Here is a 27,836-nt window from a genome sequence, read left to right as displayed (position 1 = left end):
CAGTGGTGCCACTAGGGAATTTTAGATTACTGGTCTAACTGAAATTGTTAAGCAAGCAATTAACATTCCCCCCCCCAAAAAAAAACCCCAATTGTAATCCCTTTTTTCATAACTGCTTTGACATTCCTAATATGTCAGAATAAAGAAGAAACCAAGTGTTTTGCCAGCCAAGTGCATTTTTGCAACGTAGACCGCCATTTTGCTTTTCTCTGCCTTCATCCTCTCCATTGCTTTCAGCAACTTGTTCTTACAAATCTGCTTCCCACCCAAGGGTTAAATCAGTCACAGTGATCTGGATCTCAGTCTGCCTGGCTTCATGTTGCATGCTAATCTTGATATTCAAAAGCTCCACAAATTCAGAAGTTCGTGGGAACAGCTTTAAACTTAGTTGGTCACAGATGGGTTAGTGTGCTTTCTCCCTCACTTGGAGTTCTAGTGAAGAACTTGTGCCTTTCATGTGCAATCATTCTTCTGGGTGCGCAGGGTGTTTCAAATTTATTATCAAAACTTAAACATTCACTTATTAGCAGGTTGTATTCAAGCTGAACTGTTTCTTGATATGTGGAGGAAGCTTCATTCCAAACCAGAACCACTTCAGCTCCTGTTGGCTCCCCCCACCCACCATCACTTTAGGTTTTTATTTTAAGTGCCAGCAATCTGGTTCCATCCCAGTTCAAGCAGAGCACATCCCTTTTGTACAGCAGACCCAGCCTGTCCTAAATTGCTCCCCAGTGCCTATCTGCTCCAAACTCTGCCTCCCAACATTATTGGCTCTCCAAACATTGAGACTACGTAATGGCGCCCGTCCAGCTGGCCATAATAATAATAATAATAATAATAATAATAATAATAATAATAAAGCTCTACCTCTCTTTTAAATCAGAACCAGTGAGGGCGGTGAAGGTCCTGTGTGAGTGTCTGGAGGCGGTTGGAGGATGGATGGTGGCTAACAGATTGAGGTTGAATCCTGACAAGACAGAAGTACTGTTTTTGTGCGACAGGAGGTGGGCAGGTGTGGAGGATTCCCTGGTCCTGAATGGGGTAACTGTGCCCCTGAAGGACCAGGTGCGCAGCCTGGGAGTCATTTTGGATTCACAGCTGTCCATGGAGGCACAGGTCAAATCTGTGTCCAGGGCAGCTGTTTACCAGCTCCATCTGGTACGTAGGCTGAGACCCTATCTGCCTGCGGACTGTCTCGCCAGAGTGGTGCATGCTCTGGTTATCTCCCGCTTGGACTACTGCAATGCGCTCTACGTGGGGCTACCTTTGAAGGTGACTCGGAAACTACAACTAATCCAGAATGCAGCAGCTAGACTGATGACTGGGGGCGGCCGCCGAGACCATATAACACCGGTCTTGAAAGACCTACATTGGCTCCCAGTACGTTTCCGAGCACAATTCAAAGTGTTGGTGCTGACCTTTAAAGCCCTAAACGGCCTTGGTCCAGTATACCTGAAGGAGCGTCTCCACCCCCATCATTCTGCCCGGACGCTGAGGTCCAGCGCTGAGGGCCTTCTGGCGGTTCCCTCATTGCGAGAAGCAAAGCTACAGGGAACCAGGCAGAGGGCCTTCTCGGTAGTGGCGCCCGCCCTGTGGAACGCCCTTCCATCAGATGTCAAAGAGATAAACAACTACCTGACATTCAGAAGACATCTTAAGGCAGCCCTGTTCAGGGAAGTTTTTAATGTGTGATATTTACTGTATTTTTGGTTTTTATGGAAGCCGCCCAGAGTGGCTGGGGAGGCCCAGCCAGATGGGCGGGGTATAAATAATAAATTAAATTTTAAAATAATAATAATAATAATAATAATAATAATAATAATAATAATAATAATAATAATAATATATTTATACCCCGCCCTTCCCGGTTCAGAAAACCAGGCTCAGGGCAGCTAACAACAAATTTAAAGCACTTAATTGATGCAACAAAAAACAGCTTAAAATACAGTATAAAGCGTGCATAACAATAAATTCAGAATTCAGAAATCAATTTGGAGTGGGGGGAATCCATCCAATAAACATTAGATGATCACCAGGGCTAGCTGGCTAAATTAGTCCTATTTGGGCCGGTGAGGAGGAATTCCTCTTTCAGAGGAAGCTACCTTGGAGGTTCTAGCTTTTAGCACCCTACCTGGCAACCTAAATTTTGCTTCCAGGACCATCCACTCTGAGCTTCCTTGATGCCTGGGAGGCAGGGTTTTGTTTTTTTTCAGCCGGAAGTCACTGGAACTCAGTTCCATCACCTCTCAGCCAGTGTGGTGTAGTGGTTAAGAGCAGTAGTCTCGTAATCTGGGGAACCGGGTTTGCGTCTCCGCTCCTCCACATGCAGCTGCTGGGTGACCTTGGGCTAATCACACTTCTCTGAAGTCTCTCAGACCCACTCACCTCACAGAGTGTTTGTTGTGGGGGAGGAATGGAAAGGGGAATGTTAACCGCTTTGAGACTTCCTCAGGTAGTGATAAAGGGGGATATCAAATCCAAACTCCACCTCCTCCTCCTCCTCCTCCTCCTCCTCCTCCTCCTCCTCCTCCTCCTCTTCTTCTTCTTCTTCTTCTTCTTCTTCTTCTTCTTCTTCTTCTTCTTCTTCTCAGGTGGGTGCCATTCCCATTGTAGGAGAACAAGTTCATGATGAGTCCTGGAACCTCTTTTTCTAGAAAAATAGCACTGCTGGGTGGTCAGGAGGAGGTTGAAGTAAGGACCGCAGGAGTTAAGTGAGTGGCATAATCTCCCTAAAAACCCTAGTACTTCAAGACTCCCATAAAAGTGCCTGGCTTAAAACCGTCTATCAAAAACTTCACTCTTGTGGCCTATCCCCACAACACCTACTCACTATGGGCCCTACTAAAGCAAACAGTCTAATTGGTCAACGTCTAAAAGATATTGAGCATCAGAACAACCTGGCCACTATAAGGAAATTCTGCCCTTGGTAGGTTCATTTTCCACCTCTCCATTTTGATTCTCTGGCCCCATATATGCACAAACTTATTATCCCAAAATACAGGTGTGCTTTTACACTTGCAAGACTGGATGTTTTGCCATCTGCAGTACTTGAGGGTTGATTCCAAAAAATCCCACCTGAGAAACGTCTTTGCCCCCTGTGGAGACCCGAAACAGCAGCACACGTCCTCCTGTCTTGCACTCTCTACAAAGACCTGAGGAACGAGATCTTCACCCCACTCGTACTAACCATCCCAGGGCGCTCAACCACTGCCACAATGTCCTTTCTTCTGTCAGATCAAAATAAGCAGATAACAGCAAAGGTTGCTAGGTTCATAGCAGGGGCAATCAGAATAAGGCCACTAATTGACGGCTGATTCAGGACTTTAAATTGTGCTCTTATATCAAATTTCCTTTTCTGCGTATATTGTAATGTTTTGCTGTTGCTATGGCCATTGGCTAATGCGAATAAAGTTTTATCTTTATCTTTAATCTCCCTAGAAAAGGGACCCCCTGGACACAAAACTCTATGGTGTGAAAGAGTGCGTCACTCACATCATTTCTTTAGGGTGCAGCCTCAAACTCACTGAAGGACTCTTGCCCCAGATAGAGAGCTGAAATATCTAGAGCTCTCCCTGGACACAACTCCTGATCTTGGATGTAGCTAATATTGTACGCTGATAGTGAAGTTCCCTGGACTGGTTGATGTATGCTTGAATGGCATTTGTTTCTCTTCATCACTGCATTATTCAACACTGCATGATTCACTATTGTTTGCATGTTTGTTTGTTTCATTGATGCATCACCTCCCATGAGGCATCCTGGAGAAAATATACAAAGTCATAAAACATATATAGAATAGCTGCATATATAAAATCAATTAAAACATCGAGCCAGTACTTTGTAGTTCTTTTAGAGCTGTGCTGTATTTTTGTCCTTCCAGACTGTGATATTTTACATTTTACACTTTCTATTCTTTTTTCCAAGTTTGTACTTCTTAACAAAATCAATTTAAAAAATATTAAAATTAGCTTGGGGCAATTAAAACACTTGCATCTATAAAAAACTTTCTTTTTAAAAGCCATAAAAGCCATAAAAACAACAATGGCACACAGAGGAAATCAATACGGATACCAATTAAGATAAAGATTTCCATTTAAGTTGAAAGAGGAACATCGTTGTTGTTTAATCGTTTAGTCGTGTCCGTCTCTTCGTAACCCATGAACCAGAGCATGCCAGGCACTCCTGTCTTCCACTGCCTCCCGCAGATTGGTCAAACTCATGCTGATAGCTTCAAGAACACTGTCCCACCATCTCGTCCTCTCTCGTCCCCTTCTCCTTGGGCCCTCAATCTTTCCCAACATCAGGGTCTTTTCCAGGGAGCCTTCTCTTCTCATGAGGTGGCCAAAGTATTGGAGCCTCAGCTTCAGGATCTATCCTTCCAGTGAGCACTCAGGGCTGATTTCCTTCAGAATGGAGAGGTTTGATCTTCTTGCAGTCCATGGGACTCTCAAGAGACTCTTCCAGCACCATAGTTCAAAAGCATCAATTTTTCAGCAATCAGCCTTCTTTATGGTCCAGCTCTCACTTCCAGGAACGTCCTTAGCAGGGACCAAAAATCAAACAAAAAGGCTGTGCCTGTCCAATATATAGGGGGTTCCAATGAGCAGGTATCGCCACACTAAAGGCCTGATTCTAGCATCATGAAGAATTGACATACAATGGTACCTCTGGTTACGAACTTAATTCGTTCCAGAGGTCCGTTCTTAAGCTGAAACCGTTCTTATCCTGAGGCGCGCTTTCGCTAATGGGGCCTCCCGCTGAGCACACACCTTCGTCGCACGGTTTCCGTTCACAACCAGGAGCAGCTACTTTTGGGTTAGCGGAGCTTGTAACCTGAAGTCTTCGTAACCAGAGGTACCACTGTATTGACAGAATGGTACCTGCAGCATGCTCACTCCTGCAGAATGTAGGGACTGGTTGGCTATGTAAGGGCTGAGGCGTCCAAGTCCCAAGGGTCCAAGTCCCAAGCTATATAGGACTTTGTACAGCAATACCAACACCTTTAAGCTACCCTGGTAGTTAATTGACAGGCAGTGCAATCAACGTGTCAATTGCTGCCGTTGAAAAGTGTTGTGTATAAGGTGTGGCACGCGGTGTTTTGTCTCTGTCTGTTTACTCACATGTGCAAATCATCACTTGACAACACAGTCTCAAATGATGGACATGCAAGCAGAAAGGTTGTAAAAGGTAAAGGGACCCCTGACCATTAGGTCCAGTCGTGGCCGACTCTGGGTTTGCGGCGCTCATCTCGCTTTATTGGCTGAGGGAGCCGGCGTACAGCTTCCGGGTCATGTGGCCAGCATGACTAAGCTGCTTCTGGCGAGCCAGAGCAGTGCACGGAAACGCCGTTTACCTTCCCACCGGAGCGGTACCTATTTATCTACTTACACTTTGACGTGCTTTTGAACTGCTAGGTTGGCAGGAGCTGGGACCGAGCAACGGGAGCTCACCCCATCGCGGGGATTCGAACCGCCAAACTTCTGATCAGCAAGTCCTAGGCTCTGTGGTTTAACCCACAGCACCACCTGTGTCCCAGAAAGGTTGTAATCCCCGCTTAATTACTACCACCCCAAGCTTTAGTAATGTCCCAAAGTTGCAAAGGACCTGGATAGATTTTGGAAGCTGACTATGCCTTGTAACGAATTTTCAGCCATTCGTGTAAGCCTTCAACTGCGGAGCACGACCATAATTCTAGCATATTTTTGATTATCATAACCACACACACACACAGGGCATGTTTCATCCAAGGTTAGAGAGAGCTAGTTCTCATTCCCTTAACTTCTATAAGAGAGTTAAACATGTGCTTTGAGTATCCTATTGGAATGAAAGGGATTTCTAACTGGCATGAATCATAACTTCGATTCTGTTATTTATTTTTTAAATACGTCTATAGTTTAAATTTTATTTGTTTGTTTGGTATACTGCCCCACTTGCTAGATCTCAGAGTGGTTCCCTGTCGTTTTTTCTTAAAGAGCTTTCACAGATGGGGGCGGGGGCGGGATTTAAAAATGGAAATGTACTCATTTCTTAACAACAAGAAAGAGAGAGCTCCAGCGGTGGTTGGTTAGGTGAGGATCTCCCATTAAGGACCCTGCTGGTTCCGACCATGTTGACCTTCAGTGAGGCACTTCCTGGATCTGATGGGGCGGGCGGCAGATGACTTTTAGATGTTGCAGGGCATTCTCCATCAGTCTGCCGGTTATTCCAGGGGGTGGCAAGAGGAGGAGACCGGGGGGGGGGTGTCTCCCCGTCCGGCATCCTTGAGCCTGTTCCAGCCTCCGTCTTCTCCTCCCCTCCCTTCTCTCTGCGTGGAAGCGAGCCCTCGAGCTTTCTGGCTGCTGTAACTCAGCAGCTATGCCCAGGACTCCCCTCCCCTCCGCGTCCTGGGTGCAGCTGCCAAAGAGGCTGCCCAGCCGAGGGAAGCCTTTGTGATTTGGGGAGGGGGGGTCTCTGCAGCAACGCTCCCCGCTGCCACCAGCTCCTCCTGCCGGCACGCCGCCTTCGCGCCTCTTCTCCTCTAGGGGGCCCCCCTCCCTCCCGCGCTGGCCGCCCCTCGAAGCAACGCCCCGAGGGGAGGCGGGCGAGCGAGGGATAAAAAGCGCGGCGCTGGAGCAGCGCGGAACTCTGCGCGCCCTTCCAGCGCTCCAGTTAGAGACCCTCGCAGCCGCGCGCCCCAGTTCCACTGCCTCGGATCGGAGCGTCCCCCCCCCCACAACCTAGGGGAAAGGGGAGCATCTAAAGTGTGGTGAGCTCGGGTCCTTTGCAAAGGGGAGCTCCGGAGTCACCTGGCGCCCAAAGGTAAGAGCGACTCCCTCTTTGAATTGGCGAGGAAGGGAGGAGGGTGGCAGCCGATGCGTTCTAGGGAGAGCGCGGGGTGCAGGGCGAAGAAATCTCGGGGCTCTGCTGCTTTGGAGGTGGGGGTCGCAAGACGTTTGTGGGGAGGTGTTCATTGCGCCCTGGCCATGTGCCGATCAGCAAAGAGGACTCTGCGTTTTGTGTGTGAGAAAGAGACCGATTCTGGACTCCTGGGCTCGTGCGCAACTTTGACTCCCAGAGCCGCGCTTTGGGTGCCCTCGGTGTTCCCTTGGATGTGGGGATATTCCAGACAACCACCGTTCCCCTTGGAGGCTGGAGGCTGTCCCGGGATGAGACCTGGCGAGAGTGGAGCGGCGCGGCGTGTCACGGGGACCGCGACGACTCGATGTAGGCGGTTGTCGCTTTTATTGGAGCATCTGCGGAAGGACAGGGTGGGTGGCGTGCCTGGGTAGTCGAGAACCTCTCTCTTTCCTCCCTGATCCACACACGGTTCACCCTGTAATGCTTGGCAACTCTTGGGTTTAGCTGAACGTGTCAGCGGTCTCCACTGACCTGCGCTTGAAGCGATGTGAAAGTTCTGCCTGCGCTTGTGAACCTGGGAGGCTGGTTCAGGTGCGCAAGCCACCGCCTGGTGTTTCACTTCTTGGGTAGCTGCGACTTAGCTGTGGGTAGTGGTGGGGGCTGTGGAATGGTGGACTCCGGAAGGCAGAGGCAAAGCTGTTTCTTCTTCCACTCCGTCTGTCGCACCCCAGTAAGAAAAGCTGCGCTCCACTCACCAGCAGGACACTATTGGTCTCTGAATCGGGATGGAGTCTGGAATCCCTGCAGCTTTTCACAAGTGGTGGCGTTTGAACTTTGACCTCAGCTTGGGTCCCTTGCATGGGTGTAGCCAGGGATGCAGGGAGGAGCAGCTGCCCCGCCCACTGAATCAAGTAATATAAATACTTAACTAACTGACTAATCAGGTCGATTCTGCACCCCCTCCCCCGACAAAAGTCCTACCCCCAAAAAATCAAATCCTAGCTGTGCCCATGGTCCCTTGCAAAGCTCTCGCCCCGTGGCAGGGGAGATGGACTGCTAATAAAGGACAACAGGAGAAGCTTCTATACATAAGTTTGTTTCAGGTGAGATGGCAAAAGCAGCACTTGCATTTAGCATCAGCCATCCTGGGAATGAATGCAGAGTTATTCCACTTTCACAGGAGCCACGCCTGAGAGAGAGACTTCCCAAGAGTAGTTTTGTTTGCTTGTTTAATAGTTTACTAGATTTATGTCCCGCCTTTTAGGCAGCTTGCTACCTAAGCCATATATTAAGATTCCAGTTATTGAAATAGTAACATAACATCAAAACATTGCATGTAACAGCGGCAGGTCAGCGTCTACAACAGCGCAGCTCCATAACACCACCTGAATGCAGACCACCAGAAGAAAAAGTCCTTGTGGTTTTCCAAACGGTCATGTAGAACATCCCCTGGGTAGGACTGAGAGAGATGCCTGCTTGAGACTCTGGAGATCGTGTAGACCAGGGTTTCCCAAACTTGGGTCTCCTGCTGTTTTTGGACTACAACTTGTATCATCCTAGCCAGCAGGACCAGTGGTCAGGGATGATGGGAACTGTAGTCCGAAAACAGCTGGAGACCCAGCTTTGGGAAACCCTGGTGTAGACAATACTGAATGAGATGCACCAATGTAACGTAGTTTCCTGTGTTCCAAAACAAGGTATCTCCCTGGATGATGGTGTTCAAGAAATGTGGGGCCACCACAAGAAAGACTCTGTCCCTGGTGCTCACCAGTTTAACAACTCTCACCAGCAGGGGACTCAGATGCCAAACTTACAAGTTTGGGCAGGGTGCAGATACAGTCACACCTCGTGTTGCCTTAGGTTCATGTTGCGTCTTTTCAGCTTGCGAACGCGACAAACCTGGAAGTGTATATTTCCAGGTTTCGCCACACGCGCAGATGCGTTCTTCACACTTCGCACATGTGCAGAAGCGCTCTATCACACTCTGCTCGTACACAGAAGTGCCACTCTAGTTGCGGACTTTTCAGGGTGCGAACAGCACCCCGGAACGGATCGTGTCTGCAACTAGAGGTACCGCTGTAGCTTCCTCAGATAGCCAAACCAGGCTTTGAATCAGCACGTTGTGCTGGGCCCAGAAATAAACAGCTGATCTAACTGGTGTATAATAGCATGTGATCCAAACACCTGTTTCATAAAAGTGTGCTAACTGCCATATTCTGCAAGTTTCCAACCCGTTATTGTGAAGGTGCTCCCAAAGGAAAGCAGAGAGGATCTCCACCGGCCCAGACTGTGCCTTGTATGGGGCCAACTGGTAGGGTAGAACAGTCCTGAGTTCAACAAATAGCATTGCCTCAAATAGCATTCCTGCTCCCCATTATTAGGAGTTTTGCTTATGAGGGCTGCTTCAAACTTCTTATGTTTATGTGAATGCAGGCAACTCACCATTTACACAGGTTCAATGGATGCACGCCCTGCACACGTGCATTGTGCCCAAACTAGAAAAAAATGGCAAAACAGCCCTAAAAGAATGCAGAAAGGGCAAAAAACAAAACAAAAATACACGGGAACAGTGCCTAGCAATCCCACAAGCCTTTGCAAGTTCAATCCCAGGAGCCCTTTCACTCAGTGGCGTAGCGTGGGTTGTCAGCACCCGGGGCAAGGCAAGTAATTTGCGCCCCCTAACCCGTGGATTTGCGCCCCCTAACCCTAACCCCCAGATGTTGCGCCCGGTGCGGCCGGCCCCCCCTGCACCCCCCACGCTACGCCACTGCTTGCACTGACCATTGAAGCCTGTGGAGAGTTGGAATTTTGAGCTTGGAAGTTTAGAGGGTAGTGATTGTGGTGGAGTTTGGCATCTCATAAGTGCTGCTGGTTTCTTAAAGAGTTTTTCCAGGGGTTCCAGAGGTTTGGAGGGTGTTTGCCAGCTTTTCCAATGGTGTTTCAAATATACAGTGGTACCTCGGGTTACAGACGTTTCTGCTTACAAACGCTTCAGGGTACAGACTCTGCTAACCCAGAAATAGTACCTCGGGTTAAGAACTTTACTTCAGGATGAGAACAGAAATCTCCGTGCTCCGGCGGCGCAGCGGCAGGGGGAGGCCTCATTAGCTAAAGTGGTGCTTCAGGTTAAGAACGGACCTCCAGAACGAATTAAGTTCTTAACCCGAGGTACCACTGTTTGTGATTTCACTTAAACACGTGGGGCTTCAGAACGTAACCCCCACGTAATTTGGGAACTGCCTGTCTCTAGTTTCCACACTGTTTGCTCATTTATATACAAAAAAATTATTCCTTGAATATCAAAGGTTTCCTCAGATGTGGCTTTAAGTATTAGCATATGGGTTGTTGGGGTGGGTGGCAGTGAACTACTCCTGACACATTTTTGTTACACCAAACACGAGAAAATGTACTTTCACATGTAGGAGAATGATATTTTGCACTATAAATCTGCCAAGAGCCATAAAAATAAACTACCACTGGTACGTGACTAGTTTAGAGGAATGAAGCATATTTTTTTTTATCCCCAGAAAGGATAAAATTAGCATAGTACAAGTTTAGGAACATTGGCAATTAGCTGATTGTTTTTTGAATAATGGTCCTTAAATCAATGTAATGTTGGAATGAAAAGTTTTGTGACCTAATATTCTGACCCAAACAGAGGCATGATCCATCCAGTTAAGTACTTCAGAGTGGAAGGTGTGCTCAATGGGGCTTACTCCTCGGTAAGCCAGCATAGGATTTCAACTTTAAACTCCATTGAGTTTGATGGGGAAATTGAGCTTAAATTTCTCCTACTTACAACCTGCATTTGAGGTTCATTAAGACTGCAGCTGGGATGCGGGTGGTGCTGTGGGTTAAACCACAGAGCCTAGGGCTTGCCAATCAGAAGGTCAGCAGTTCGAATCCCCGCGATGGGGTGAGCTCCCATTGCTCGGTCCCTGCTCCTGCCAACCTAGCAGTTCGAAAGCACGTCAAAGAGCAAGTAGATAAATAGGTACCACTCTGGCGGGAAGGTAAATGGCATTTCCTTGCACTGCTCTGGTTCGCCAGAAGCAGCTTAGTCATGTTGGCCACATGACCCGGAAGCTGTACGCCGGTTCCCTCGGCCAATAAAGCAAGATGAGCGCCGCAACCCCAGAGTCGTCCATGCAGCTCTCTACACGCTTACCTGGAAGGAACTCTCATTGAATTCAATAGACCTTACATCTGATAGGCTCACTTTTCTCGGCATAATCCCCGTTAACTATTGAATTACTCACTTCCGTGTGAACATACATAGGATTGTGCTGTTTTTGGATGAGGAAATTTAAAATATTTCTGTACCTTTAGATCTCACCTCTCTTCCTTCGTGGGACCCAAGCTGTATTGGGAATAACAACTCTCAGCACCATTAACAAGTTCCATCTCCCAGAATTCTTTGTGGGAAGCCATGGATGTCAAAAGTGTACCATAGTGCTTTAATGAAGTGGAGGCCAAACTTGGCCCTCCAGCCGTTTTGGGACTACAACTCCCATCATCCCTAGCTAAAAGGACCAGTGGTCAGGGATGATGGGCATTGTAGTCCCAAAACAGTTGGAGGGCCAAGTGTGGCCATGCCTGGCTTTAATGTATGCTATGAGTGGCCTTAGCCTTAGACAGTTGTAGACGGATACTAACCAGTAAGCAGTGGCCTCGTGTAGGGAGGGCCAGAGGGGTGGTGCCCCCAGATGCATGGGGGTGCATTTTGCTCCTCCCCACCCTGCCAGCCCCATGTTGCTGCGCCCCTACCTGCCTGAAGCCTTTGGCAGGTGCAACACACATGTGTCCAAGGAGCACATGTGAGGATGCAACAGGGACGCACCCTTCCTGTTCATGGCGCATGCCTGTTGTATAGAACTCATGCAGCCCTGCAGCATCGCAAAGCAGTGCGGGGCTGGCGGGGCTGTGTGAGTGCGCCCTTCAGGTGTGTATGCCTGTTTGTGCCCGCCAAGGGTCACAGGCAGGTAGGGGCACAGCGCAGCCCTGCACCTGGGCACACGCCAGGGACAAGCCATGCACGCTACGCCTCTGACAATATGGTAGTCAAAAGGTTGGTTGCTAGTCATTGCTGCCAGTACAGTGGTACCTCGGGTTAAGAACTTAATTTGTTCCGGAGGTCCGTTCTTAACCTGAAACTGTTCTTAACCTGAAGCACCACTTTAGCTAATGGGGCCTCCTGCTGCCGCCACACAATTTCTGTTCTCATTCTGAAGCACTATTTCTTAACCCGAGGTAATATTTCTGGGTTAGCGGAGTCTGTAACCTGAAGCATATGTAACCTGAAGCGTATGTAACCTGAGGTACCACTGTAGTCACTTAGCGCTGTTTCTGCCACCGGCAAGGTTTGCTGTGATTGCTTCTACGTTCCTTGCTTACACAGGTGTGTGTACATGTGCAGTTGTAAATATATGCTCATCTTTATACAGAATAATAGGAAAAGCTGTACTGAGGCACGAGCAGCTGGGCGCGGGGGGCGCCCCTCCCCCAGCACCATCGGGGAGGGGGTACTATTGTGGCCACCCCCGCAGACACGCACCACGCACCTGCCACCATGCCGGGTGCCACGCCCCGCAGGCAGCACGCCACGTCCCTGCGGGCGGCACTGTTGGGATACTGCTGGGGAGACGGGGGCATCAGGCAGGCCCCCAGCTGGCTCCAGCCACCGGCCGGCAGCCGGATGATCACTGGTCTCCCTTGGAACAGCATCAGTCAATCAGCGACACGAGCCTCAGATACGTTTAGAGACCCATGCACGCTCTATCAGCAGAATGAATAAATCTTCTCACAGCAGAAGAGGCGGACAGAGCCATGTGTAAGCAGTATTTTACAGCTTTTTATTCAGCAGCAGGAACAAAGGAAAAAACATGTCTGCTTCCCTTCGTCTCCAGCAAAACGGCAGAAAGCAAAAGCAATATACAAACGGAAGTTCCCAGCAGACCGTGCTGGAAGTAAACAGGCATGTGACACACAACAGTCATGCCTGTACCCTTTTAAGGTGGAACGGAACTGTACCCTAACAGGCACGCCATGCCCCCAGGACGCACGCCAGCCATGCCCGTGGGTTGCTGGAACTGCTTGGTGGGCCGTAGGTGTGGGGACACTTGGTCCAGCTGCCTGGGAAGAAAAGCTTGGGCAGCACTGGGACATCTGTCAAGGGCCTCTTGTCCATTGCTTTCGCTGCACGCTTAGACTAGTATCCCAGCCTTCCCAGCCCACCATTGCTTCAGATTCAGAACCTCTATGAAACGTTCCTCCTGGATAAGGCTCTTCAAACTGCCTGGGCAACTTCTCCGATGATATCAGCCTGCAAAATGGATGAGTTTGCTTTCTTTCCCAGAACAAAACAAAACAAAACCCCATTCATCATACTTGGCACTCCTTGGCGCTCTATCACAACGCCGGTTTGAACGTGCTGGTGTTGCAAGGCGCAAGGTGTCCGCTTGTGTGTTTGCCATTCCCCACCCCTCCCAGAGAGAAAAGCATTTTCAGCTGCATTCGCAAGGTTAGCAGGCTGACTTCTCACACATCGGTTCCACTGCTTTTTAAAATTTTATTATTATTACTGATTTTATAATATCAGCATTCACAAAGCAAAACCTAGCACATGCGTCATTTCAAATATGTTAGATGTGCAGGTTGTTGGAGGTTTTGTCCATTGCAGACCTATGCCCTTCCTCTATGATAGGGTTTCCAAAACTTGGGTCTCCTGCTGTTTTGGACTACAATTCCCATCATCCCTGACCAATGGTCCTGCTAGCTAGAGATGATAGAAATTGTAGTCCAAAAAGAGCTGGAGTTCAAAAACAGCTCTATAATTTATTTATTCATTTATTGCATTTATTGCATTTCTATACCGCTTTATATTTTTAAGAAAAATCTCAAAGCGGTTTATGGCATATTAAAACATCAATAAAACAAGCCAGAATCAAACATTTCTGAAGAAAGTCAAATATAGAGTAAACAGTCATAGCAACATATAGTCATACCTCATGTTATGTCCACTTCATGTTACGTCCTTTCAGGTTACGTCCCGTGGCGACCCAGAAGTACCGGTAAGGGTTCCTTCTGGGTTTCGCCGCTCGCGCATGCGCAGAAGCGCAAAATAACATCACACGCATGCACAGAAGCAGCGAATCGCAACCCGCGCAGACGTGCCGCTGCGGGTTGTTCTCTTTTCATGTTGCGAATGGGTACCACTGTAATTAACAGAAAACTGAAATATTATCTTAGATTTCAAAATAAAACATTACAAAGGAGGTCAACTACAGAATACATATTTAAAACAAAGCTAACCAAAAAAAATCTTAAACATTTCAGAAAGAAAAAAAAATTACTAAATGAAGTCAAATATAAAATACACATTTAAAACAGCATAATTAACAAAAGAATAAAACATTGTCATAAGGTGACACGGCTGTTTGGCAGGCACAAAAAGATGGGGCAAAAGAATCCCATAGTTAGGGTTTATTGTCAGGCATAGCGATGTTCCCCTGGTCTCACCAAGAGCCCCTTTAGTAGAGCTGGCGAGTCTGGGCCTCGCCCCCTAGGCCAGGCGGAAAGGGCTTTGCAGGGAGTGGCCTTCACGACTCACAGCCAGGCGATACAAGAACATAAGAAGACCCCTGGTGGATCAGGCCACTGAACCATGTAGTCCAGCTTCTTGGTTTCACAGTGGCCAACCAGATGCCTATGGGGAAACTTACAAACAGGACCCAAGCACCAGAGCACTCTCCCCTCCTGTGGTTTCTGCCAGCTGGTCTGCAGAAGCATCACCATTGTTGGCGAGTAGCCTTTTGTGGCCCTCTCCTCCATGAAATGGGACGCGGGTGGCGCTGTGGGTTAAACCACAAGAGCCTAGGACTTGCCGATCAGAAGGTCGGTGGTTTGAATCCCCGCGAGGGAGTGAGCTCCCGTTGCTCGGTCCCTGCTCCTGCCAACCTAGCAGTTCGAAAGCACGCCAATGCAAGTAGATAAATAGGTACCGCTCCAGCGGGAAGGTAAACGGTGTTTCCGTGCGCAGCTCTGGTTCACCAGAAGCGGCTTAGTCATGCTGGCCACATGACCCAGAAGCTGTACGCCGGCTCCCTTGGCCAATAAAGCGAGATGAGCGCCATAAACTCAGAGTCTGCCACGATTGGACCTAATGGTTAGGGGTCCCTTCACCTTTACCTCCATGAAATGGTTCCTTTTAGACGTGCCTTAGTCCTTAATTCCACTGCTTCTAACAAATGGTATCTAAAAGAAATGTGTTAAATAAGATTTCTTGCAGTACAGGTTGGAATTGTTTTTCTTTTATTTCTGTTCATTCTGTTAAGTGCCCTGGGCTCCTTTGGGAGGGAAGAGTCCTTGAGAAATGTAATAACAATAAAATGATAAATCTTGTACAGAACAGATGCTCATTGGGAGCGCAGTGGTTTTCACCTCTGTCTGCCTCCCACAATATATACTTGCATATCTATGTGCAGAGACCCTCCAAGTGCCCCTATTTTCCAGGGACAGTCTCGGTTTTACAAAAGCCGTCCCAGTTTCTGATTTGATTCCAGAGTATCCCACTTTTCCTTAGGATTTCCCCATTTTCACTGGAGAAATGGAGTCATGTGAACCCCAAGTCAAGGAGATAAACTATACAACCTTTAGAAGACATATAAAGGCAGCCCTGTACAGTGGTACCTCGGGTTACATACGCTTCAGGTTACACACGCTTTAGGTTACAGACTCCGCTAACCCAGAAATAGTACCTTGGGTTAAGAACTTTGCTTCAGGATGAGAACAGAAATTGTGCTCTGGCGATGTGGCAGCAGCAGGAGGCCCCATTAGCTAAAGTGGTGCTTCAGGTTAAGAACGGACCTCTGGAACGAATTAAGTACTTAACCCGAGGTACCACTGTATAGGGAAGTGTTTTGAGGGAGTTTTTTAAATATTAAATGTTCTATATATATTTTGGAAGCCACCCAGAGAGGCTGGGACAACCCAGTTACATGGGTGGGGTATAAATAAATTATTATTATAGTTATCATTATGGACTAGGATGTCCCTATTTTCTTTTTTTTAAGAATATTTTTTTATTAACCGACCAATCACATCAAATCAAACCAAATTACATAAATTCCAAATTACACAGCCAAATTTTAAAATTTTGTTGGGGGTACCCATATTTCAAGTTCCGAAGGAGATCCAATCAACTTCTTGCTTCTTACTGCTGTTTTAATGTCCACAAATCTAACCTTATGATGTTCACAGTACTATCCAGTCCTTTCTTATTGTTTTTCCACATCTCTTGTTGTTATTTTCATATATTTTTCCTTTCTTTTTGTGACCTCTGATAGTCTCCACAAGCTGGTTAGAACAGTTTGTAATCCTGCATGGATATTATTTTTTTTATCCAGTAGCCATATCCAGACGTTTTCCATATAACATCACTTCCATACATCAAAACAGTCTTAGTGTCATTAATCTTCACCAATCTGCCTCCTTTCTCAAAACCTCTGAGGAGATTCACCAGGAATGCAGTCTGAAAATGAGTCCGTTCCTCCTCCCGGCTATAAATCCTTTGGCAAGATGGCGACTCCGAATTAATTGCTGCGCCATTCCAAAAGCTCTTATTGCTTCTCAATCTCCATAAAGCATACTTTTGGTTAAAGTTTATCTCCACACAGACCTTAATCATCCTGCTTGGGTCAGTTCAAGCAACGATTCTAATGAGGAGGGGTTCTTGTAAATCACATAGAAGGAAAGTAAAAAAGGTTCCCCCCCCCATTCAGTCCTGTTGTCAACATACCCAGCCTTTGGTGTATCTTCATCGTAAAATATTCCTGTTTCTCCAACCCGTCGTCTTCTTTTGCAGAGGTCACTTAAATTAGCAGACTTCACTCCCCTTCTTCACTTGAAATATGTGCATTTGCTTCTTTTGTAATTAATTATTCCAAATTGCTGCAGCTAGTGCGCAATCAGAGACAGCATCCAGGAGAGCCGAGGTCCACACAGGGGCATTCTGCCTAGGGCCCTCACCCCCTTCTTTTGAATTAGGGGGTGATTTATGGGCACAGCAGGCAAGGGCAGTGTTCCCCATTTCCTTGGGGCAACAAGGGAGGCTGCCTACTCCCATAACAGCCTCTTAATTACCCCGTGTGGGTCGGAGAGATGGTATTGTCGACCATCTTCCAATGCGCCCCTAGTGGCCCCCAGGATGTCCCTATTTTCATTGGAGAAATGTTGGAGGGAAAGTGTACCTGCTCTGTCACACATGTGCACAGGTGTGCACTCCCTCTGACACGATTACTGCGTCAGATTATTCGTTGTTTCAACCACCACCATCTTGAGCTAGGGGAACATTTGCCCTACTTCAAAGAGGACAGGCCTCTCTTTGAAGGAGTGTCCAGTTGAAGCATCTATTAAAGATAAAGAACCACTGCAAGGGAGAGCAAGAAAAGCCATGAAGTGGACACATGGGTAATCTGGAATCTACACACACACAAATTGTTGTTGTTGTTGTTGTTGTTGTTGTTATTTATTTGTATCCTGCCCATCTGGCTGGGTTTCCCCAGCCACTCTGGGCGGCTTCCAACAAAGCTTAAAAATACATTAAAATGTCACACATTTAAAACATTTTTAAAAAACGCTGTGAAAATGGTTTTCAAAAAAAATCATTTTGAAAAATACATTGAATTTTGCATAGCTCATTGTCGCCATCTATTGTCACATTTGTATATCGCACAACACATTTAAAACGTATAATTTGCAGCTGTGTAGCTGAGTCCTAGGTCACAGTCATCTTCCCCATTCTTGGTAAGATTTATTATGCTTCTGTTAAAATCACAGCAATTATTTCTGCATTGGTGTATAGCCATATGAATTAGCATCCACAACATGTAACTAGTCACCCTACTCCTTGCCGTATTTACCCACATTTTAAACCACAAATAGAGGAAAATAAAGTGGGTGGGGATGAGAAATCTATAGGCTAGCCTTTGAATTGGCATTCTGGCAGGCGTTTGCCTGCTAAGGTCTTACGGTCTTGCTCATTGCTGCTTCTAAATGGATGTTTGATGTGTGTTTGCTGTTGGATTCTTTCCATCTCTGATATATATTTTTAGTGTACTGTGGTTTTAAAATGTTGCTAAAGAGCCCTGAGTAGTACATTGACATTAGAAGGGCAGGGATAGTTATTTCTAGATAAAATAAACAAGGGGTATTCCGTTCAGTCAGCCTTACCAACAAATGTGTGGCCTGGATGTTAAATGAAGTATAAGTAAAATAATGCCATGCCAGGCCATGTGTTTTTAGGCTGGAATCGGCAAACTGCAGCAAGGGGCCTTCCAAATGTTGATTTTTTGACAAAGGCTAAAAATGGCTTAGAGTTTGGTGCCCACCAGAACTGGCAGGGCTGCTAGGAAGTCAAGGGGGTGTGACTGTGAGGTCACAGAGGTGTGGGGAATTGTTCTGGTTTTCTCTCCATCCTCTTCCCTTGCGAAGATGTGGATATGTAAGCATTGCAGTTGTACAATATACCTAGCATCCAATTAAGCGTTTTGTGAAGTGTTTTGCTTTGGTTGAGAGAGGGTTTTGGCTGCCACAATTGCTTCTCTGATTGGAGAAAAATTCTGCCCTTTCCTTACCTAAGACACTTGGTTGTGAGAATTTCTGTCACAATTGCAAGCACAGATTCATGCCACAATAACTCTACAGTGGTACCTTGGATTACAGACGCTTCAGGTTACATACGCTTCAGGTTACAGACTCCGCTAACCCAGAAATAGTACCTCAGGTTAAGAACTTTGCTTCAGGATGAGAACAGAAATCACGTGGCGGCAGTGGGAGACCCCATTAGCTAAAGTAGTTCCTCGGGTTAAGAACAGTTTCAGGTTAAGAACGGACCTCCAAAATGAATTAAGCTCTTCTTCTTCCTCCTCCTCTTCTGCTCTCCCTTGCCTCTCCTTACCACCACATTCAGGCCATTCTTCAGCGAACAGGTGGAAGCCGGCCTGCCTTAGAGAAAGCTCTTGTCAGCTTGACCAAGCTTGTCCCTTCCCTAGCTGTTTGGGCAACCCCCAGAACCAAGTCCTTGCTGGGAATTGCTTCCTATTAGGAGGGTTTGCTGTGATTACAGGGCCCAGTGAGGAGCTGCATTGACAGAGAGGAAGGAGCTGCCTTCTTGGCAGGGTGCCTTTTGAAAAGGCAGCGCTTTAGACATTGTAAAGGTAACAAAAAAACGGAGCTAATGATTTCATCCTACCGCAGGGACATTAACACACAAGGTGCTTGTTCCGCCCAAGCCTCTTTTGTTTCCGTGTTTTCTTTTCCTTTTGAATTCGCAAAATGACACATGTTCCGGCTAATTTTAGTGGCAAATGTGACTCTTTTGTAGGTGGGAATGCTTTGCACTGTTGCAGCAAGGTTTAAATTAAGGCACAGGACTTAACAGAGAGTTGCTGCCTACAAGACTAGGTTAGGAGGGTGAGGGAATAATTTATCACTCAAGAGCATCGGTTGCAGGCAAGGTGTGGCGTCTGTGCAAGAGACTCTTGAAGCCCAGAGTAGTGTGGGCATTGTTCTTCCTTTGTTTGTTTGTCTCTTCAAAGTAGGATCTTTACAAAGGAGGACAGCATCCTCAAAAGTGGAAGCAAGTAGAAGCTGTAGGGGCTGTAGAACACGTGCTTCACAGAAAGAAGTGTGTGTATTGCGGACCCAACATACTTGAATATAACCACTCCTTCTGAAAGGCAAACTGTATCCCGAGACAGCTCAGTCAATGTAACTTCGTCACAAGCATCTCTTATAAGCAATTACCGCCTGCCGTAAAGTGACAGTTCTCAAAAATATATGGGGTTCCATTTGCCCAGAGCATGTTGAAGTCGCATGCTGCACTTCCATTGCACAAGCTAAGCAGATCCGTGCCTTGATGAGAGGCCTTTTGGCAGACCCATTTCAGCTGCTACAAGGACCTCTTCATCTATCAGCAAGAATACAAGTGTCCAGGAGCTGGGATTGGCTGCAGTTCCGTGGTTGACCTTGACAGTCAATGTAGGTGGATGCTTGTCAAGAGTTGCACATGGCCCACCACCAACCAACTGGAGATACTTGACGGTATCCCATCCCCCAGATAGAGAGGTGCCTGCTTGGCAACTGGAAGTTTTTGAAGGAGGGGGCCAAAAGGAGTGCAAAAAGTTGTGCTTCCTCTCTCCAGCTCTTTTCAAGACAGGAGAGTGCTCAGAGACTCCTGGGGTGGTGTCTTTGTTTCCATCTGTGGAGCCACAACCCCCTTCTGCTCCTCTTGGGCCCCACCAGCACCAGGCATCTTGATGCTTGTCACATAAGGAGATGGAGTAATTGCTGCAGTTGAAGCCACAATGGTTTGGTATGTGATGGCAAGACTCTTAGGATCTCGAGGGTTGTAGAGTTCACCACTGAATGGCAAATCTGACTTGGCTGTTGTGTGACATAGTAATAGCTTCAGAAGGAGAACATGGCGTAATTATTATAGGTCCAAGTCATGTATAACACATACAGTGGTACCTCTGGACCTCGGAGGTCCGTTCTTAACCTGAAACTGTTCTTAACCTGAAGCACCACTTTAGCTAATGGGGCCTTCTGCTGCTCCACTGCCGGAGCACGATTTCTGTTCTCATCCTGAAGCAAAGTTCTTAACCCGAGGTACTATTTCTGGGTTAGTGGAGTCTGTATCCTAAAGCGTCTGTAACCCGAGGTACCACTGTATTGTTTTCTAACAAATACACCCTTCTTCCATAGTACAGCCACTGATCAAAGCTATATTCCCTCCTTGTAGACGCCTCCTCTTGAGCTATCAGTAGGGGGAGTGAGGCAGGGATGGCATGGGGCAATGACTTTCTAACAGTGTGCTAGGAGGACACATGTGGCAAACGTGCCAGCTACTGAGGCAGGACACAGTGAAGATAGACAGCAGATGGTTGCTTGGCTTAGGGCACTTGTGACAAATGCTTACTTTTCCAGGTCAATCCTGCCAGGGTGACCAGTAGGTCACGGGTCAGTGTCACAAGAGAGGTGGCTTCTGGACACAGCCAAAATTCCCAGGAAAACACCTCTTTGGGTTGTTGCTGTTTTTTTAAAAAAGGAGCAAGCTCCTTACACACGGACCCCTTTCCTGGCTCCCTGCCATTAGGAATTCCCTCTGCAAGCATGCAGAACTGCTGCGGTGAAATGCTGTTGTTTCTGGGTTAAATTCTGCCTTCCTTTTCCACATGCCTAGTTGGCTTCAATGAGATTAATTTTAAGTCTTGGCCTTTAAATAAGCCATTTTGGTATAAGTAGAGGCATTTCTTGCAAAGGCTTCCTCCATCTGCCAGCTCTTGGAAGTGCCTCTGTTAAATGTGAAGGCCAGCATCAGGGCTATTTCTGCTCTGTCCCAGTTCCTTGCAAGCTCCCATGTAGCCGTTTGATATATTCACTGAGTTGAACTAATCTCCATCTGGCACAATGTCCTTGCTGCAAAAAGTAGCAACTCCAGCTTGCTTTTGGCACAAAAAGGTATTTAATCGATCGACATGCTAAGTTTGGCATAAGGCAGGGATAGCTTTGCAATGCAGTATCTTTTTAAAAAGAAGTAAAAGATCGACAACAAAAGAGGCAGAGCAGGGATGGGGGACCTGTGACCCTCCAGGTATTCCGACTCCCAGCAGCCCCAGACAACACGGCAAATGGCAAGAAATGATGGGAGTTGTGGTCTAATAACATATGGAGGACCAAAGGCTCCCGAGATGCCAGAACACAAGAGTCAGCATGAAGCTGATGTTGCAGGAATGATGCGGAAGGAGATCTCTGTGTGTTAAATTTCACGCGGCTCACTAGCTCCTGTACTATTTTCAGAAGAAGCTTAGCAGGTCTCTCCACCTCCTGCCGCCCCTTCCATGGTTGGTAAATATTACTCAAATTTAAGGAATCTGCATTTGCAGATCAGCATGGCTCTTGCTTATGGTTATGGGCTCGTAAACTTATGGTTACAAAAATGTACCGCCGATGTCAAAGCTGAACTTTGTGTAGCAAATGGTATCCATCGAAGCACATTGATTTGGTCATTTTCCCATTCAGTGGATCTCTCTATACCCAGCATGGGGAAACCCCTGTCCGCAGAGGAGCAAATTTCAGATCTGTTGAGAAAGGAGAAAGCTGTTTCTGCTTCCCCTTTGTGGGCCCTATCTAGTTCCACAATACAGTCGTACCTTGGAAGTCAAACAAAATCCGTCCTGGAAGTCCGTTTGACTTCAAAAACGTCAGAAAACCAAAGTGCGACTTCTGATTGACTGCAGGAAGCTACTGCAGCCAACTGGAAGCCACAGAAGCCCCATCAGATATTCGGCTTCCAAAAATAGTTGGCAAACTGGAACACTCACTTCCAGGTTTGTGGCGTTCGGGAGCCAAAACGTTTGAGAACTAAGCTGTTCGAAAACCAAGGTACGACTGTACTTTTTTCGAGGAGTGCCCAGATTACAGTCATTACAGAGGGTGGAACTTTGACCTTGTGCAGAATCTCTTCTATCTGTTCTCAATAATATCAAAGAGTTCTTAGACAGGACTGTCCCCTATTGCTGCTTAGACAGGAGCAGCAGTAGGAAGGGCTTTGTGTTTTCCCTGTGGCTTAGGTGCAGTGGAGAACATTGTCCTTTTGTCAGTAACAATCAGTAAAATTGTTGTTAAATTTATCCTACCTTTCCTCCAAAGAGCTCAAAGTGGCCTACATGGTGAATGGCCCAAAGTCACCCAGTTAGCTTTTTGGCAGAGTGGGAATTTGAACTCTGGTCTCCCAGGTCCTGGTCCAACACTCTAACCACTAGACTACAGTGGATCTAACATTATTTGCTGACCATGAGGCACATGGATGTGATGTGCAAATGTTGCTACTCAGCACTCAGTAAAGAAATGAAAAAGAAGGAAATCTATGGGAGAAAGTAATATCTCTGTTCCTTCTTAGCTGAGTCTTGCCACCGCGGAGGCAACCAGCACACCATGAACTCAAGCAATCTGACCAATTCTTCTTGCCGAGAAAAGCAGCAAGCTTGCCAAATGTCTGCTTCCCAGCTGGTGCCAAAGGCTCTTGCTCACAAGGATGACAGATGTGTAGATGAGATTTGCAATGCCAGCTCCAAAGTATACTTGGGAAGTGTAACAAACTGTAAGAAAGTCGTGCCTCTAGACCATTTACACTCAACTCAGGGTTCCCCCCTCCCCGTGTTCTCAGAGCACTGGTTCTTTGTCAACCTGTAACCTTTTATATAAATATTAAAGTGGGGGCTCTCCTCCCCCCCAATTCCTTGCTAATTTCTATGCCACTTGTCAACGCACAAAGTGCTTTCCAGAGCTTACCCTGATATTACCTTGATTGTCTTTAAAACAGTCCGATTGGATAAGAGTAGGCCAGCTGGCCATATTGCCCAAGACCACCTAATAAATGTTATTCTTTAGCGCATAGATTGGTTGAGGCTGGTTTCCCGTATTTAAGTCCACCCTGCTATTTGCTATACCATACTCATTCTCTGTGTATTCAGCAACCCTCCAAATGAGGGACTGCTCACCTTGAGAGACAGTGTGACCCCGAAAATGTTTGTACATCCAGTGACCCACTCTACCTTTCATCAGATTATATTAGTGTACTAGCTGTGTCTCCTCCTGGGACAGAGATATAGCTAAGCCAAAGTTACTTATGCTCAGGGGTGCCAACTTGACCTCCATATTGGGGGGGTGCCTCACGTGACGTGTTGCATCCTGACCCTGCCTAGTGCACCGGTGGGGAATGAGGAGTGTGGAGCTGAGCCTCCTTATGCCTGAACAATATCAGGTGGGAGGAGGAGGCAGAATGGGGCACAGGGTTTTGGGGAGCAGCCCCCTCCTTGAAAATTTCTGGGGGGGGCTGAAGACCCCTCAGCCCCCACTACTCGGTGCCCCTGCTTATGCTCTGGTAAGCTCCATATTGGGTTACCACAACATGTTGAATGTGGGGAAGCCTTTGGCCACAATTCAAGAAACTGCAGCTAGGTCAAAATACCAGGCTGTTAACTGGGACCAGATGCTGGGACCGTATCTCACCTGTACTGAAGCATCTTCACTGTCTCCTGGTCCATTTCCAAGCTCAGCTCAATTCAGCTGAGTTTTACTCTGAGTGAACCTATTAAAATTAAGGGGCCTAACATTGTCATGTTCAGTAATTGAAATTGGTCTACTCTTAGTTAAACACCACCCCAAAGTGCTGGTGCTTGCTTTTAAAGTCCCATGTGCTTTATTGCCCAAGGACTTGTTAGGTTGTCATGCCCATGTTGTTCATCTGATCACTGAGATTTCAGAATCTCTTCCATGTGCCTCCGCCATGTAAAGGTAAAGGTAAAGGGACCCCTAACCATTAGGTCCAGTCGTGGATGACTCTGGGGTTGCGGCGCTCATCTCGCTTTATTGGCCGAGGGAGCCAGCATACAGCTTCCGGGTCATGTGGCCAGCATGACTAAGCTGCTTCTGGTGAACCAGAGCAGCGCACGGAAACACCATTTACTTTCCCGCCAGAGCAGTCCCTATTTATCTACTTGCACTTTGACATGCTTTCAAACTGCTAGGTTGGCAGGAGCAGGGACCGAGCAACGGGATCTCACCCCGTTGTGGGGATTCGAACCGCCGACCTTCTGATTGGCAAGTCCTAGGCTCTGTGGTTTAGCGCCACCCGCATCCCTCCTCCACCATGTAAGGTAAGGCAAATGAGTACCTGGTCGGGTGTGGCGCCCCCTTTCTGGAATGCTGTCCCTAGGGAATCTCTCCTGGGACTTAATATGTTGTCATAGCACCAAGGAAAGATATCTGTATTCTTCCATGTTTGTTGTAACCATTTGACTACTCGGCTACTGTGATAATTTTATCATCTCTCTCTTATTTCCTTATTAGGTTTTATATGATGTTTGTTCTTGGTGCTTTAATGATTTGAAGGCTGAATGTACTGTGTTTTTCTTTTTCTTTTTAAGGTTGGCAGTCCTCAGGGGAATTGGGTGCTGAAGGTACAGGGATAAAAATTTAACGGAAAAATCATGCCTGTGTAAAATTAAATAAAGATTGGGAAAGCTATTGTTGCTTTTGCATGGAACTAGAACATGCAAATGGGATAGTATATTTAAAATAAAGCAGAAATTTATGCTACACAAATTTTGTTTACCTCTAGAAAATCTTGTTTCCGTATATGGTACACATCAATCCTATTCGCTTAACACAGATATAGTCTGTTCTGAGATGGGCAGCTTTTTCAGAAGAAGGAAGACATCTTCATGAGCCAAGGGAGGGAGATCTTAAAAAGTTGTCTTTGATGTGAGAATAAGCAGTGTGCATGGATTTGACTGGCACATTCTATGTTCTGCCTTTTGGACAATGTGAGCAGAGATGTTGCTGAACCAAAGCTAGCTTCCTTCTACCAAGTCTTTTAATAATAGTAACGAATAAGTCTGTTGTACTGAGTTAGCCTTACTCTTTGCTTCCTAGCTCTTTGACCTAGATAAGGTGGCATAGCACAGAGAATAATTTAAGTCAAGGCTCATCTGAGGTGGAGTTGGCTTAATGGAAGCCAGGAGTTGTTCATTTCTATAACTTGTTAAATATATTATGAGCCTAAGAGCAGAAATTATGTCCAGAGGGTTTTGATCTGCCATATTGCATTCTGCTGATTAACTTGAAGAACATGAAAAAAGCAGCCTTTCCCTTTCCCTTTTTACTTTTGAAAAATTTAAAGTTTCGGGGAGGAGGGAACCCAACAAGGTAACAGATGTAATTTGCACTCCCCAGAAGCTTACCTGGGCCTTTGCTTATTGTGAAATGCAAAATTAGATAAGACACTTTCATGTTGCAATTTGTAAACATGTGTGAATAAACACCTAGGGGTTGCCCAGTGAATTGCACATAGCATTTGGGTGTTCACATGAGAATGCTTTCAAAACCAGATTCCTTTTTCAGTCCTGCCTGTATTCATTGGGGAGTCTTAAGCAAGAACATTCTGGTTTCCATTGGCATGCATCTATCTACTAAGGAGCACGAGAGGATATTAGAATTTCAGTTCCAGAATCATTGGATTTTTGAATGACTCTGCTGCTTCCCACTCTGTGCCTCATCATAGATGACTGGTTTCTAGCACCTTGTGTGTCTAGCACCCAGAACAAATCATTATCTTTATGATGGAGTGACTGGCTCTATTTTATTTCATTTGCTTTAAACAAAAATCGATAGGTGAGGTGCTCACCACTTCATAGAGAGATACAAGCTCCAAGTTCTAGATACTAATTTATTAGAATCATAGACTTGGAGAGTAGGAAAGGGACCCTGAGGATCATCTAGTCCAACCCCCCACAATGCAGGAATATGCAGTTGCCCCATACGGGAATCGAACCTGCCACCTTGGCATTATAAGCACCATGCTCTAACCAACTGAGCTATCCTGTGCAGGAGAGACAGAGACCCTGGGAGAAAAATAAAAGTTTGTATCTTCAGTGCTCCAACTACCAATCACTTGGGACTGTTTCAGAGCCATTTTTATAGTTATATTTTTATCTAATTCTATACATTAAAAAAAATACTTTTTTGTACTTGAAGACAAAATACAAAGGAATAAGACTGTAGCATGACCTCTGATGACACAACCAGAAACGTAGGAAAACATGACTTCATAAAAGATAGCATCTAATAACAATAGTTCCTTATTTACATCTATAAATAGAATATAAACGCAATTTGAAAGAAATAAATTAACTGGTATTTTCTGAAAGAGCCTCCTTTTTTAGGATAAGAAAGGACAATGAATCTAAGTAAATAAAATGTGGTGGTCTTGGTGGCTAATAGAGTCTTTGGAAGCAGACTGAGTTGTGGAAATAAATGGAATAAATTAGGAGAGGCAGTTCAGACGCAGGGAGCAAACGTTGATCCTGGAATGTGGGAGTGAAATGATGTATCATTTAGCGAGGACAAAAAAAACACACTGCAGAAACATTATTGGAAAGTATCTGGGCCATTGCAGATGGTAATTCTTTCACCCTCCGACTATGTGATCTTGGGATGAAGACGGCTTTCAGATGATTAGCTGTCAGCCAGTCTGCTCCCCATCTCTCTCCCACTTGACTCTTGGGGGTTTTTTCCATGCTAGTTTAGGGCTTTCAGCTTTCCTTCCTGCATCAATGCTTCTCTAAAAGCCTTTGCTTAAAGCTAGCACTTCCAGGCTTGAGTTAGCACAAAGCACTGAAGGCAAAGTAGCATTGCTGGATCTCTGTAAGCATTTAGAATGTAAATGAAAATGCCATCCTGGACAGTGGGATAGAAAAGTCAGTGGATATGTTCCCTAATTGGTTAATGGGAAGGTGTTAAAAATGAGTGTGGAGTAACATGTCCCCCAACACCACAAAAAACCCACTAGTGCATGCACAAATGCATCTGTTGACAAAGACATTTCATGCAATAGTTCAGGGACCCCTGACCATTAGGTCCAGTCGTGGACGACTCTGGGGTTGCGGCGCTCATCTCGCTTTACAGCTTCCGGTCATGTGGCCAGCATGACTAAGCCGCTTCTGGTGAACCAGAGCAGTGCACGGAAACACCGTTTACCTTCCCACTGGAGCGGTACCTATTTATCTACTTGCACTTCATGCTTTTGAACTGCTAGGTGGGCAGGAGCAGGGACTGAGCAACGAGAGCTTACCCCGTTGCGGGGATTCGAACCGCCAACCTTCTGATTGGCAAGCCCTAGGCTCTGTGGTTTAACCCACAGCACCACCCGCGTCCCAGTTCAGGGGTAGTCAACCTTTCTATACCTACCGCCCACTAATGCATCTTTCTTGATGGTAAAATTTCCTTACTGCCCACCAGTGCTCAATGGAAGAAGGTTTCAGCTTGTGCCGTAGGAACCCCCCCCCCCCACTGCCCATCTAGAATCCTGAAACGCCCACTAGTGGGCGGTAGGGACCAGGTTGACAACCCCTTCAATAGTTACATATTCCTTCTGA

At 46.5% G+C, this 27,836-nt stretch overlaps 1 protein-coding gene across 2 annotated transcripts in view; it reads left to right on the top strand.

Annotated features, from left to right (window-relative positions):
* CACNG5 (calcium voltage-gated channel auxiliary subunit gamma 5) overlaps positions 1 to 27,836 on the top strand; it is a 59,275-nt gene that overhangs the window by 6,546 nt on the left and 24,893 nt on the right. Inside the window, exon 1 of one of the 2 annotated variants that reach the window (XM_053375353.1) lies at positions 6,252 to 6,798. The exons of the other annotated variant lie outside the window; for it this stretch is intronic. The gene's annotated coding sequence lies outside the window, so the exon portion shown is untranslated. Of the gene's footprint in view, positions 1 to 6,251; positions 6,799 to 27,836 lie in introns of those variants that run through there. 2 annotated transcript variants of the gene reach the window in all.

The sequence above is a fragment of the Podarcis raffonei genome, chromosome 2 (genome assembly GCF_027172205.1).
Source record: "Podarcis raffonei isolate rPodRaf1 chromosome 2, rPodRaf1.pri, whole genome shotgun sequence".
In the NCBI taxonomy this organism is placed as follows: Eukaryota; Metazoa; Chordata; class Lepidosauria; order Squamata; family Lacertidae; genus Podarcis; species Podarcis raffonei.
The sequence above is the reverse complement of the archived record's forward strand: the minus strand, read 5'-3'. Positions and strand labels throughout refer to the sequence as shown.